This window comes from Miscanthus floridulus, chromosome 16, assembly GCF_019320115.1.
Source record: "Miscanthus floridulus cultivar M001 chromosome 16, ASM1932011v1, whole genome shotgun sequence".
Taxonomy (NCBI): domain Eukaryota; kingdom Viridiplantae; phylum Streptophyta; class Magnoliopsida; order Poales; family Poaceae; genus Miscanthus; species Miscanthus floridulus.
Window position 1 is genome coordinate 95,939,372 of NC_089595.1, and position 13,454 is coordinate 95,952,825.

Sequence of the window (13,454 nt, forward strand, 5' to 3'; positions counted from 1 at the left end):
CCTCGCACAAAAAATGGTACTCTATTGAAGACCGATACAGTACTGTCGAAGACCCATTTTGCGTTTGGATGCCCTTATGGGTAACTCGTTGGAGACCGTCTAAGTCGTAACCGAGATGGACTAGGATGGCATCAGCTAAATAGAATGACTACTGAGCATGTTTGTGTGTTGCAATGAGATAAAAAAACTATCAAAAGCTTATGAACAACAACGACAGAAATAATATGTACCTATTTATGTTTCACCTTTTCTATAAAATCTAAAATATATAATTTATCTTATGATAACCATGACATTTATAATATAAGTTAACGTTAGCAATAATATAATAACAGGAATGCTAAAGGACACACGTGTGTTTTAGCTTATCTTGGCACATAAATTTTCTATGCATTGGATTGGCATTGTGTGTGTCTCCTTGCCACCGCCGCTTCTGTCTCTGATTAGGAGGGCCCACTTTTTCGGTACTGTTGAAAAATCGGAAATCGCACCTCTTCCTTTCTGAGCCTTTCATTTCCCCTTCATCTTCCTTGCCCTGACCCCGACGCTCTGTCGCACGATGCGCCCAGTGCTGCGGTGATTTGCTCCGGCGAACTCGTGCTCCCCCGGTGATTTGCTCCCATCGGCATCGCGACAATTCGAGAGGCAACCTCACGTCTATAAATAAGGTGCCCGCGGTGCCCATCAATTCGCATCACCGTGTCCCGAGAGCGTGAATCATTCCGAGGGACGCAAAACCCTAGCCCATCCACCGATCCCTGTCATGGCGGCCACCACCAGCCAGGCGAGCCTCCTGCTGCAGAAGCAGCTCAGAGGTGCGGCCCGCCGGAGTTCCCGTTCATCGGTTTCCGCTCGATTTTTTTCCTCCTTGGGGATTGTTTGTCTGATTGACTTGGGGTTGGTTTGCTGTATGGTGATTGGCGCAGATCTCGTGAAGCACCCGGTGGATGGGTTCTCGGCTGGGCTGCTCGACAACAGCAACGTCTTCGAGTGGTAGGTCACCATCATCGGACCGCCTGACACCCTATAGTGAGTCAGATCCTCTCCATTTGAAGCGTGCTTTCATGCCTTGTCTGGATGAATTGCATGTTTGTTGTGTCGGTGCCATGCGGCAACCGAGCGGCGAGCACCCTCGCCCAGTCGCCCTCACGGCCTCTCTCTGTTCTGGTCCAAAAGAAAAGGCAAGGCATCAAACCATCAATATATTTATCTTGTACTTCAATCAATTTAAGCCTCACATCCGATTTCGATTCTTGCTGGTTATATGTTGAAATTGAGTAGCCTGCAGGTTTAGGGTTAGTGTGTTAATTGGGGTTTTCTCTTCTTTTATATATGTATACATTTATGATAGTATGGATCTGCAATTTTTATATCAAGCATCAAATCTTCTGGTATACTTCAAATCTTTTGACTTTGCATTTTATTTGCATCTCATGTTGACTACCTTAACTGTCACAAATACCTTGTCATTAGCATTGCAACGCAAGGATCAAGACATTGTAAATGCCATTGGGTGTGCGAAAGTAACTAGACTCCATTTGGGTGATCTTAGAAGAGATGGGTGTGAGAAATTATTAGATGAAGTGAATGAATTTTGTGACTTGCATGAAATTGATAGACTGGAAATGGAAGATACATATACTGATCCTCGACAACCTAGGAAAAAATCAGGAATTACAAACAAGCATCACTATGAAGTGGATTGCTTTAATGATGTTATTGATTGGCTAGTTCAAGAGCTTGATAGCCGCTTTAGTGAGACAAGCTCTCAATTGCTTGTTTGCTCGGCCGCTTTCAACCCAAGGGATTCATTTCAGGCTTTCAATGTGGAGGATTTGATGAGCTTAGCAAAACTATATCCTGATGATTTTAGTACTAATGATTTGAGAGTCCTTAGCCACTATCTTTGCCTTTACATTGCCGATGTGCAAGAAGATGCTAGATTCTCCAACATAAACACTATTGGTGAGCTCTCTCAAAAAAATGGTTGAGACAAGGAAACATCGTTGTTATCCATTGGTCTATCGACTCTTGAAGCTTGTACTAGTATTGCCTGTCGCTACTGCAACAGTTGAGAGATGCTTTTCGAGAATGAAGATTGTCAAAACAACTTTGTCTAATCGCATGGGTGATCAGCACTTGAGTCATAGACTTATTTGCTATCTAGAGAAAGAAGAAATGAAGAAAGTGACCAATGAGGCCGTGGTTCGACGTTTCATGACAATGGAAGGAAAAGGGCGTAAATATGATCTCTGATAGGTAATACAATGCATCTACTATTAATGGAAAATTCTACAGTTTATTTGCTAAATAATTGACCTATCTGTTTTCTTTCCTTTTAGGCTAGTGGGATCTTCATCATGGTCTCCTGGATGGCTGGATCACATATTTTGCTAAATGGGGCATGTTTTGTTCATGATTTTGGGATTCTATCAATGATGACTACACTAAAGTGATCAATGATGTCTTCTTTTTGTTAAATGGTGAGTGTTATGTTTGGACCAAAATCTCATCTCTATTGGTAGAAGACGAATTTGATATTAAAATATGGTAGTTGCACATTAGTTATGCTATTTTTTATTGAACATCATATCGGTTAGTGTACTTATGAATTAAGTGGTGCACCCCCCATCATTTTGCTCTAGCTTCGCCACTGGTTTGTGTGTTACTGTGGACCGAAAGCTGCGATTGAAAATCTTACTATACGGGATTGATTTCTGGTGGAGGCTGGTGTGAGGCGGAATTTTCTTTGCTTGTTGATTGTTGTAGCGGGTAGCGTACTCCTACTAGTACATCAACTTGGCGACATGTCCGGTGCCCAGTCCCATCGAGTTTGTTTGGTTTTCGGTGCGTGGCCTGCTCTGTTAATCTGCTAATAGTTCTATTTTCTTTAAATATGTTCATAGTTGTATCAGTACAGAATTGGGGTCTTTAATTGCTTATCAGGGCCTAGGGAATTGTTAATCGGAGTTCAGGGATAAACTGTGTATATTCTGAATTGGGGTTTGTATTGAAAGATGGGCTAAAATAGGCACCATAGGCATGCTGCTGGTTGTTTAGAATAGGTTCTGCATCATGTTAGGAAATGTGACTATGTATGTTTGGAGTTCGTAGCAGATAGTTGCGACAATTTATCATTTCTGTAATTTAATATTGAATGAATTGGTGCTACTTGACCCAAGTAGAGTCACCTTAATTTTGTCAACCTGTTTGGTGCATGAGCAGAATTTTAATAGCAGATAGTCTTTCTGCCTAGGTTTGAAATTTGATTGTTAGTAGAGATAAAATACATGAATCCTAATTCCTATGTGAATTCTTATACTACTAATCACTGAAATACATTATGAACTAGAATGGTCTGTAACAGAACCGACCAATTATATGAAATTAAGTAAGAAAATCATCCGCCAGAGGAGACGATTTAGTAAACTTAAGCCCGTATAACCCGGTAGTCCGTGAAATCACGAAGGATTTCAAATCAACTTACATCCCAGCCAAGATCGTAATAAGTTTAGCGGTCACCATCACATATTACATAAAAGCACTACAGTTCAAAACTCTGTAAGTCTCTGTCCGGTCTCAACTTCATTTAACACTTAGTTATACCATGACTACATAGTTATCCAAGCAGATCCAGGTAACCACCTATAGCTCGCAGGTGACAGGAAATCACCCGACTTCTACCGGTCTAAGCCAGCTAATCATTGACTCGACTGTAGATACCAGGGTAACAAGGATATAGTATAACAAAGGTAGACAAGGTATAATGCAGCAACGGTTGCAAACAACTCCTAAACGTAATGCATCAATTAAAGCAAAGCATTGAATTAATGATTGCAAACCGGGGAGAAAATGCTCTGGGGCTTGCCTCTCTCGAAGGAGCTCGGGCAGTGATCGGGGCACTCCGGAAGTTCCTCAACGTCCTCCTCGTCGGCTTCGGACACTTCCTGCGGCTGCACCTCGAGCTGCTCCTCGGGCTCCTCGGGTATGACGACTGGGTTCTCGGTTTGCGATCCTGTATGATGCAATGTGCGTAAGTGATTATGCCATCAATGCATCGGATGAGATGAATACAATGGGTATGCTTGAATGCAAGGTAGTCAACATCATCCAAGAACATATACTACAAGCACATGTCATCTACTGCATTCTCTTCTACTATTAACATGCTAAGTTAACACATCTTATTAAATGCTTCAAAGATACACCAAAGCTTTACTAATTTCTTAATCACACATAAAGCAACACTTGATTAAACCCTAATTAATAATAGGTTTGAATAGTAACATCTATTTTTATTGCTTAGAAAAATCTTAGAAAATTACCATAGCATAGTACTACCCTAAGTAGTCTACCATCAGATTTTCATGGTATTTGAATGAGTGGATTAGCCTACACAAAAATAACAAGCTATGGCATGATTATGAACATGAAAATACTTTGTACTGTGAAAAGTGTCATACAACAGAGTTAGTATTTTTCCTATAATCTTCATAGCATACAATCCCTATACAAAAATTATCACATGCATGTTTTATACAATCTTTGCTCTCTAGCAAAAATAACAAAAATCAGCCATTAAAGGCACTTGAACTACACCTCATAATTTTTCTACAGCACATGTATGACACATATTTTTCCTAGGAAGTACATTACATAAGAAGATTAACAAACTTGGAATCATATTTTTCTGAAGCCTATAGGTTTTTCTACACATTTTTCAAGTCATCAGCAATATCAAGGATTAAATAAAGCTCTACAGAAAAGTATCTCAAAAATAACATGCAATATTTTTATCATGTAGATCTGGTGACAAGAAACCTAGCAAAATTTGTCTCAACAAATTTGGAGCCAAAATGAGTACACAAGCATTTCCCAAAGCCTTTAAGTAGAAATCTGAAAAATCATTTTTGAAATCCTTTTAAACTTCAGCCGACACAATCGCTGGGTGCACCCGGTGCTGTACACCCAGAGAGGCTGTCATGCGGGACCCAGCGGGTCAACCGGCCCCACTGGCCAATCACCCGGAGGCAGGGGACGGCTTTGACCGGTCGGATCTCACCGGCGGTGAGGTCGCCGGCGGCGTGGTCGGCATCGTTGGACTCCACACAGCGATGCGCACCCGTTGGTACAACTTGCAAGGCCAGAGGACCACCGGAGCAAGGTGGCCGGTGGCCATGGCGCGCACCGGCGCTGCAGAGCGGCGGCACGGGCTCGTTATGGCGCAAGGGTGGCCGGAGCGGCGTCGTTGACTCGCAACCGAGCTCCGCCATTGCGAGGCGGGCACGGTGCGCGTGAAAAGAGGAAGAGAGGGAGGCGGAGCAGGGCTAGCCACAGCGGCGTGCGCTGCGGCCGAGCTCCGACGAGCGACAGCGCAGAGGAAAAACACGCGAATGGGCCTCACCTCCGGTCGAATCGCGTGGCGAGCTGGTCGGCAGCGTGGTGCGCGAGGTGGCGATGCTGCGGGCGAGGTGGAGGGTTCAACGACGAGCCGTGGTGGCCGGGCGAGCTGGTCGGCAAGGCGCGGTGCACGGTGGCGATGGCGATGGCGGGCACACGCGCTGCTGTCGCTGCTGCTGAGTGAGTGAGTGAGGGAGTGGAGAGCACAGCGCTGCTCGGCAGGTGTAGGCGCGCGCATGGAGGGCGAGGCAGACCGGCTACGATGCGCGGCGGGTGTCACCGGCGCATGGCCGCCACGCGGCGGTCGTGCCCTGGCGCTGGTCGGAACGGCGAGTGGGAACGGGCGCGGCGCAGCGCGGAGCAGGCCGGACGCGACGCTGGGCTGGGCTGAGCGCGGGGTGCGCGAGCGGCGGGCGCTGCTGCAAGTCGGGCCGGCTTCGGCCGTGGGCCGAGAAGCGAGGCGGCGGCCCGTGAAGGGAGAAAAGCAATTTTCAAATTATATTTTCAAGAAATTTTCAAATACCAGTTTTCAAATATCATTTTGAGCAAGAAAATGACATCTTTTGAAAATGTCCCAAAAAGGAAAATTGCTTAGAATTTAATCCTCTACAACTTTGATTTTACGACCAAAGTCCAATTTTAGCTAGATTTTGAATTATAAAATTAAAGTTAATTTTAACTCAAAACCCTAATTTTGAGAATTATTTTTAAAGCAAAATTTGGCAATAATTTAAATACAAACTTTGCTCCAAAAATTGTGCTAAATAATTCTAGATGATTTACAATGATAGCCAAACATGTTTTACTAACCTAGCAAGCATAATCCGGGCAAAAACAACTCTAAACAAGTGTATGCAACATTTACGTTTCACGAGCATGTTTTGTATGTTTCGAAGCAGGGTTTCAGTTATAATTTACATGATTAGGCATGTATGATTAGGATGCTTGATGATGCATGATATGCATGATTTACAGTGCCTAAATGCTGGCATAACACCGGGGTGTTACATGGTCAGTGCTAATAGTGCTTGCCTGATTTGAACACTTGTGTCGTGTCTACCATCTGCATCGCTGCTGCTTGGTTTGGGGTTATGTGGAGACTCAATCTGTTTTACAAGTTCCATTCCATCATCTGAATCTCGTGTTGTTGGGTGGGGTGTTCCTTTGGTAGATTTGGGACCTGGGAGGCATGGGGAAACGCCAAGCTGTTTCCCCAACTCTTCAACTGATGACTACCAACTCTAGTCACTTCTGTTGATCTATTTCAGTTCTTGGCTGCTAATTTTTGAGGAGCAAGGACCTGCATGCTCTATGGTTAATATTGCATCTCTAACCTGCTCTATAGTCGCTGAGCCAAATCTTGGTGTAGTTTGTTTATTTCTTACTTATGCTGTTCTAAATACAGATTAGTTGAAAATTATGGCATACGAACATGTGTTCTCGATTACTGACTGGATTGGAATTTGTAGTTTAGAGAATGAAATGTCAGCTCTACTAGCATGGACCCCTCACCCAGCTTCTGAGATTATTTCTAGCTTCAAAGTATTTATCCAAATTTCTCAATGTCACCAACCATTATTTCGATCTCTGTTCATGCTTTTTTTTCTTCTCATTTCATCAGATCTTGTTTTCTTAACTGAATGTAGAGAAAATAATGGTTGCTGTTTATGGCACCTTAGTATGAATGGTGTGATAAACAGACTAGTATGGATTAGTTTTGCTTGTTTGCTAAACCGAGTTTGAACACGTGTCTTGTAGTGCTCTGTTTTTTTCTTATCTAATAATGACACACACTTTATTCTAAATAATGGTTGCACTGCTGTGCTCCTTTCTAGCATAGGATCTCTTACTCGGAGAATTGTCTGATGTCCTATTAAATTGTGTTCCACTTGTGCTAGTTGTGTAGTCTTGACATGACAATGTTCATTGTCCCATTGGCTTACTTGTGATGACTATCCTGAAGTAGTGGGCATGTTTGTTTCTGGCCTAGTTTATATATGGTATATTTCAGACTCTTGCCTTGCTGCTGAGGTCAGTGATGTTCTAATGGCATGAACTAGTAGTAGCAGGCCTGTTTTGCCAACCTCAATATTTGATTCACTATCTTTAGTTTATATCTATCTGTGGGCTGCTCTTTTTATAAAGAGCTTCATCAGCCTAGTGTGAGATGTCTAAATGTTTGTTGGTTTCATCACTCTAGGCCTCATCAGTTCATCATTACGCTTATCCTGATCAACTTGGCAAGTGGAACCCTTGTAGTATATAGGTTCATCCTGAGCCTACACTATCAGTACATATATGCTAGTGTGATTGTGGGAGTTGACGAAGCTACTTTTATGTTTTGGCTAGACAACTTGGCAAGGAGAATATACAAGTCCTCTACCTACAAAACTGCATGACTATGTCTGTCTTATTTTGGGAATATCATGAAACAATGTTCCTAATCATCTGAAAGGAAATAAATCCTAGGCTTTAAGCTTTATTGGGTTGGATCGATTGACACTCTATAAGCAGGCTGTCAGTAGGTATCTTTGAGCAAGGCTATAGCAGTAGAAAAATTGGGGGCCAAGGTCATGCTCTGATCCTCATGATCTTCATGCTTACCGGATCAGATGTTTTTAAATGAATTCTGCAGAGTAGGTTATATCTGATTGGCCTATACACTAGTTTATTGTTCGAATTGGTTTTTAGGGTATACTATCATGTATGTCAGCCAAGTAACTGAGTTGCAATATAGACTAAACTAAAGTGAACATGAAATAAAAGAAAGCTAAAAGTGTCTATTTCCTAGAAACTAACTGAGGTTCTCAAAAATAAGAATGCAGCGCAGAACAACATAAGCGGAATCTAGAAATTTTCAGCCCTACCAGAACAAACCAAAACATCAAAAAATTGTTTTCTATGATTTGTGCCGATACATTTCAGATATTTTCACATTTGTTTTTTTCTAGAAGTGTAGGAACTTGGCCGTTAATTAATCTGTATTTGGTTCTTTATGTGATACAATTTGGGCACAACTCATGAAGTGTCTTCTGCGACGTAGTGTCTGGTTACATTAGTTAATAAGCTCAGCCCCAGACCTCTCCAATCTGTCATAATTAGCATGGTTTTTCTGAGACAACAGGAACTTTGTTCCCTGTATTTTTTACTTGTTTGGACAGCTAGAGCATCTCAGTTTGGCTGGTCGATGCTAGGAGTATAGTTGTGGCTGTTGGATCTAGGACAGAAGGAGAAATCTTGTCGTCGCCAAATTTGAAGGCATTCTCATTTGGTGACAAAGCCTGAGTCACCACATGCGGTTTTTGCCTCTCAATAGGTCATGTTTTTATAACCTCATCGTTCATCAATTCTTACATTTGATTTTGTTTAGAATTGTATTGTTGTGACATCATACTGTCTAGTGGTTAATAATTGTGTTCTTCCTGATATCTTGCAGATAAATTCAATAGGATTTCCTCCCAAACTGTTTAAGGACAACTATGGCTACTATTCAAGATATAGGACTCTCAGCGGCTATCAACATACTAGGTGTTGTAGTGTTCCTACTTGCATTTGCTTTCCTTCGGCTGCAGCCAATCAATGATAGGGTTTACTTCCCAAAACGGTACCTGAAAGGCTCAAGAGAGAGTTCAAGTCATGGGGGTACATTTGTCCAAAAATTTGTCAATTTGGACATGTGTTCATACTTGAAATTCTTAAGTTGGATGCCTGCTGCTCTCAAAATGCCTGAAGATGAGTTGATTAGCCATACAGGTCTAGATTCAGCTATGTATCTGAGGATTTACTTGGTCGAGTATGTGACTTGTATACCATGTACAAGCAGTCCGACATAAGTTTTTTGAGCAAAATAATTGTTTGACCTGCATGTAAATATTGCAGTGAAGTGGCAATGAATTTTTTTGTTATGTAGCCATGGAGGATGATGAATTTATACTGTAAACTGCATTAGAATTCTACTGAACTGTGATTTCATTCTATTCTTCTATGTACAAGCACCATTTTCTTGATTGCACATTTATTAGTAGTAAATTGCATAATTCAAATACTTCAATTATTGTGTGTAACATGTGCAATATCTAGTCTTTATAAATAACTTTATCACTATTTTGCTTTCCTTTTTACATTTGATTAAGCAGGAAAAACATATGTTCAGGAAGCTTTCCTCTCTGGTTGAATCTGTTATATGCCCCCATATTTTGCGTTCAATATCCCTTTCAGTGGGGTGCTCCAACTTTTGATGCGGGTGAAACTTTTGCAATGATGGCAGCATCATTTGTTGCTCTCGTGGAGGTTTAGCTCGCTGCGCTTAGAAAAAAACAAATATTCCAACACATTATTGCTATATGTGGGTTTGTATGGTGATATAATAATGATCTCACTAACTAGCTATTCCTTGTGTCTGTAGTGCACTGGGGCCTTCATTGCTGTCTCTAGGTATGCTAGTGCTACACCAATCCCACCCTCTGTTTTTAGCTATGGTATTGGCTGACAGGTACATGTTATTGTTTCATCTACCATATGTTTAGGCTCAAGCACTATTTTACTGGAAGCACAGTGACATCACCCTCAAAGGACTCCAAGAACCTTCTCTTTGGTGACAAGTCGGTTACCGTCTTTGGCATCAGGTACTCTCCTGTCCCCTCTCCTACTTATTTCGTACATGGATTGAGTTTATTTGTTCAGGCTTTAGCTTTGAGCTTGTGAGCTAATGTTTGAATTGCTTCAATTCTACAGGAACCCTAATTAGATCCTGTGGGGTGAGGCTGGTGCCAACTATGTCATGGAGTCCACTTGTGTCTTCACTGACAAGGACAAGGCTACTGCACATCTGAAGGTATTATTTTTCTTCACGGTCCTTTATTTGTTTCAGAATGTGTATGCTGTTTCACTTGTTTGGGTATCATGTTCTCCTAGATCCTAAATATATCCATTTGGTTGTAAAATGATAGCATGATGCTTGTCTTTAAGCCACCGAGAAGACTGTTGATGGACCCTCAGCCAAGGACTGGAGAGGTGGTAGGGCTGCCAGCTTTAACATCATTCCCACCAGCACTGGTGCTGCCAAGGTATATGATAAAACTCACGATGTCTCTTGTGATTTGTGTTAGCACACCTTTTCTTCTTTTAATTGTGATTTGTGCCTACCCACACCAAGTTTTTGTTCTTATCCTTTCATAGAAAAAATTGTCCTTTGTGATTTGTGCTAACACACCTTGTCCTTTGTTTCTTGTGATTTGTGTCAGCCCACACCAAAATTTTGTCCTTGTCCTTCCATTGAAAAAAATTGTCTCTTTTGATTTTTTGTGGTAACACATCTTTCAAGTTTGTTAATTGTGATTTGTGTCAACACACCTCATTTTTGTCTTTGTCATTTCATGGAAAAAAAATTGTCTCTTGTGATTTGTGCTAACACTTCATGAACTTTGTTAATTCTGATTTGTGTCAACATACATCTCATTTTTCCTCTGTTCAGTGCGTGGTTGTCTCTGAATGTCAGTGCTAGTGATGCGTTGATTTACCCATTTGTGTTTGACAGATTAAGTTTCAGTATATATGCTTATGCTGGACATTGCTACATTGTTGAATAGTAGTCCTGTCTCTATGAACTTGGAGCTTGCCATTTTTTAGGATATATGCTTAGTGCTGCTGTATATTTTTAGTATATTATCACCGCTGTACATTTTCAGTGTTGCATTATCAGTATATATCTTTTCTTAAGGATCGAAACCCCCTAACTTCACTTCTGTCTGCCATTTGTATTGTTCACTTGCTCCTAGCTACTGTGCCATTATAGATTTCTGAATTCTATTTCACCTAGTCTACAATAAGTGTAGGTAGCGTCTTGGGGCACAAAGTGCAGTTCACATAGAGTAACCAAAAGGATAATGCTGAGGTATGTACGTTTGGTTCTGATTTTCATGATCTTGATGATGTTTCTGTTGCTCCAAATCAGCTATGTAACTTCAGCCTTTGTTCAATCCCAGGAAGATGGCCATGTCAGATGCCTAGTACAAGGTGGTGTCGGTGCTGCACTCGATGGCCATGGTTTGTTCTAGCATAAGTTCAGTGTAGCCTCCCTACATTGAAATATAATTTAGTTCAAAAAACAACCTTTTCATCTTGACATTTTTGAATCTCAGCAATGATTTGATCACCTTTTTGTATCTGTAGGCATTTGAAGGGCCGACATCAGATCTAGTAAGTATTTCTACAACATAATTGGTGTTTCTACTGTGCTCATCTCTGTCATTGTAACTGATGTCTGATAGATTTATCAACATAGGATTTGTAAATGCATTCTATCCAGCCTGCATCTATTTGAACATATATACTTATTGACATATGTCTAGTTGCCCTGAGTAAATTATTATTTGAAGCAATACTTTAATCTAGTACCTGGTTAGTCGGGTACATCAATTGTAGTGTTTCTTGCCACTTCTTGATCCCATGTGCTGTTGTGAGATCAAAGTTTGGTTCTGAGTTTCCACTTGCATGTGTATATGATACCTGCAGTAGATGATGTACATCATTTAGAAATGTGAAATTTAGGAGGATTCACCTGTATTGGTAGTAAGTCCATGGAAAATAGATTTTTCCTAAACCAAAACCTAATTATTGACATTTATATTACCTGAAAGTTATGCCCATCCATAGTTTCAGTGATCTGTAATACTTTCTACTCTAGTCTCAATTTTGCCCTATGCTTTCCCTGCATTTAGTAATAAATGATGATATGTCATTAGGATAAAGTTGAAGCATTATAAAGAATTAGTATTTTAGATTATAGCCACTCGTAGGTACAAGTAGCAATACTTGCACGAGCCAGATCTTTAAATTCTATACATGTGCAGTATAATTGCATTAGTAGCAAGTACAAGTTGCACTATGTGAAATGTGCAATTTCCATATTTGACTTTTGTAATTTATTTACAATAGGAATATAGCAAATGCATAACAGTTATATTTATAATTTTAGTTGAGGATTGGTGAGTGGTGTTGCTGCAGAATTACTTTTAGAAATTGGCCCAAAAAATTTGATGTGTGTGTATAATTTCTGCTAGCTACATGTGTGTGTGATCTCATGCTCTCTGTTTTGCATTATGCTCTCTATGTTTCTAGCCTTTGAGACCACATCACAACCCCCAAGTGCTGGATCTGCTCCATATGCACAGCGATCAACCAGGGCCACGCCCTGCTGTTGGAGTAAGCAAAAGCAGCAGTCCATCTTTGCCATCCTGACTGTGTTTATAGCTCCCATGATTACAGATTTCATGGATCTAGGTTCTCCTAGTCTTTTATCTCAGCTGCTAATTTATTCATTGTTGCTTCATCAAATAAATTGGTTTACCAGAGAAATTGATTGAAAAGATTGGTGTACTAACCTTGGCTGATGAGGTATGAATCGGACTTGTAGTGCTTGACATATGTCTGATAGATTTGTCAACATAGAATTTGCAAATGCATTCTTTCCGCCCTGCATTTATTTGAACATATATACTTATTGACATATGTCTAGTTGCATCGATTAAATGATTACTTGAAGCAATATTTAATCTAGTACCTGGCTTTCTTGGGAGTAAGCAATGATTTTGCTCACCTTTTTGTATCTGTAGAAACGGTCAGTGGAACAATTTGTGCCTCCAAATACTTGATATGGAGCTGACTGCACTGTTTCATTGCTTCTGTACCATGTGAGTTCATTGATGTTGATAATCATCAACTCTGCTTGTTGTCATATACATATTATTCTGCTTCATAAAAAAAGAGCACCTGAGTACTTATTTTGCTTTTTATCAGATCTTAATTTTTCATTGCATCTATGAAATATGTTTTTATCTCAAGTAATTGATCAAACTGGACTGGTGCTTGTATCAAATGCATTAGGGAACCAAATGAATGCTGCAGCAAAATATAGAATTCAGTAGTTGACATATTTTCATTGTTTATGGCTGTATTTTAAATTAGGAGTTATTTTACCTCATACATGTCCTTGGTGTTGACATCATTGTTGCTGTATTCTTACACTTTCTTAGAATTCTGAATCTGATATTGTG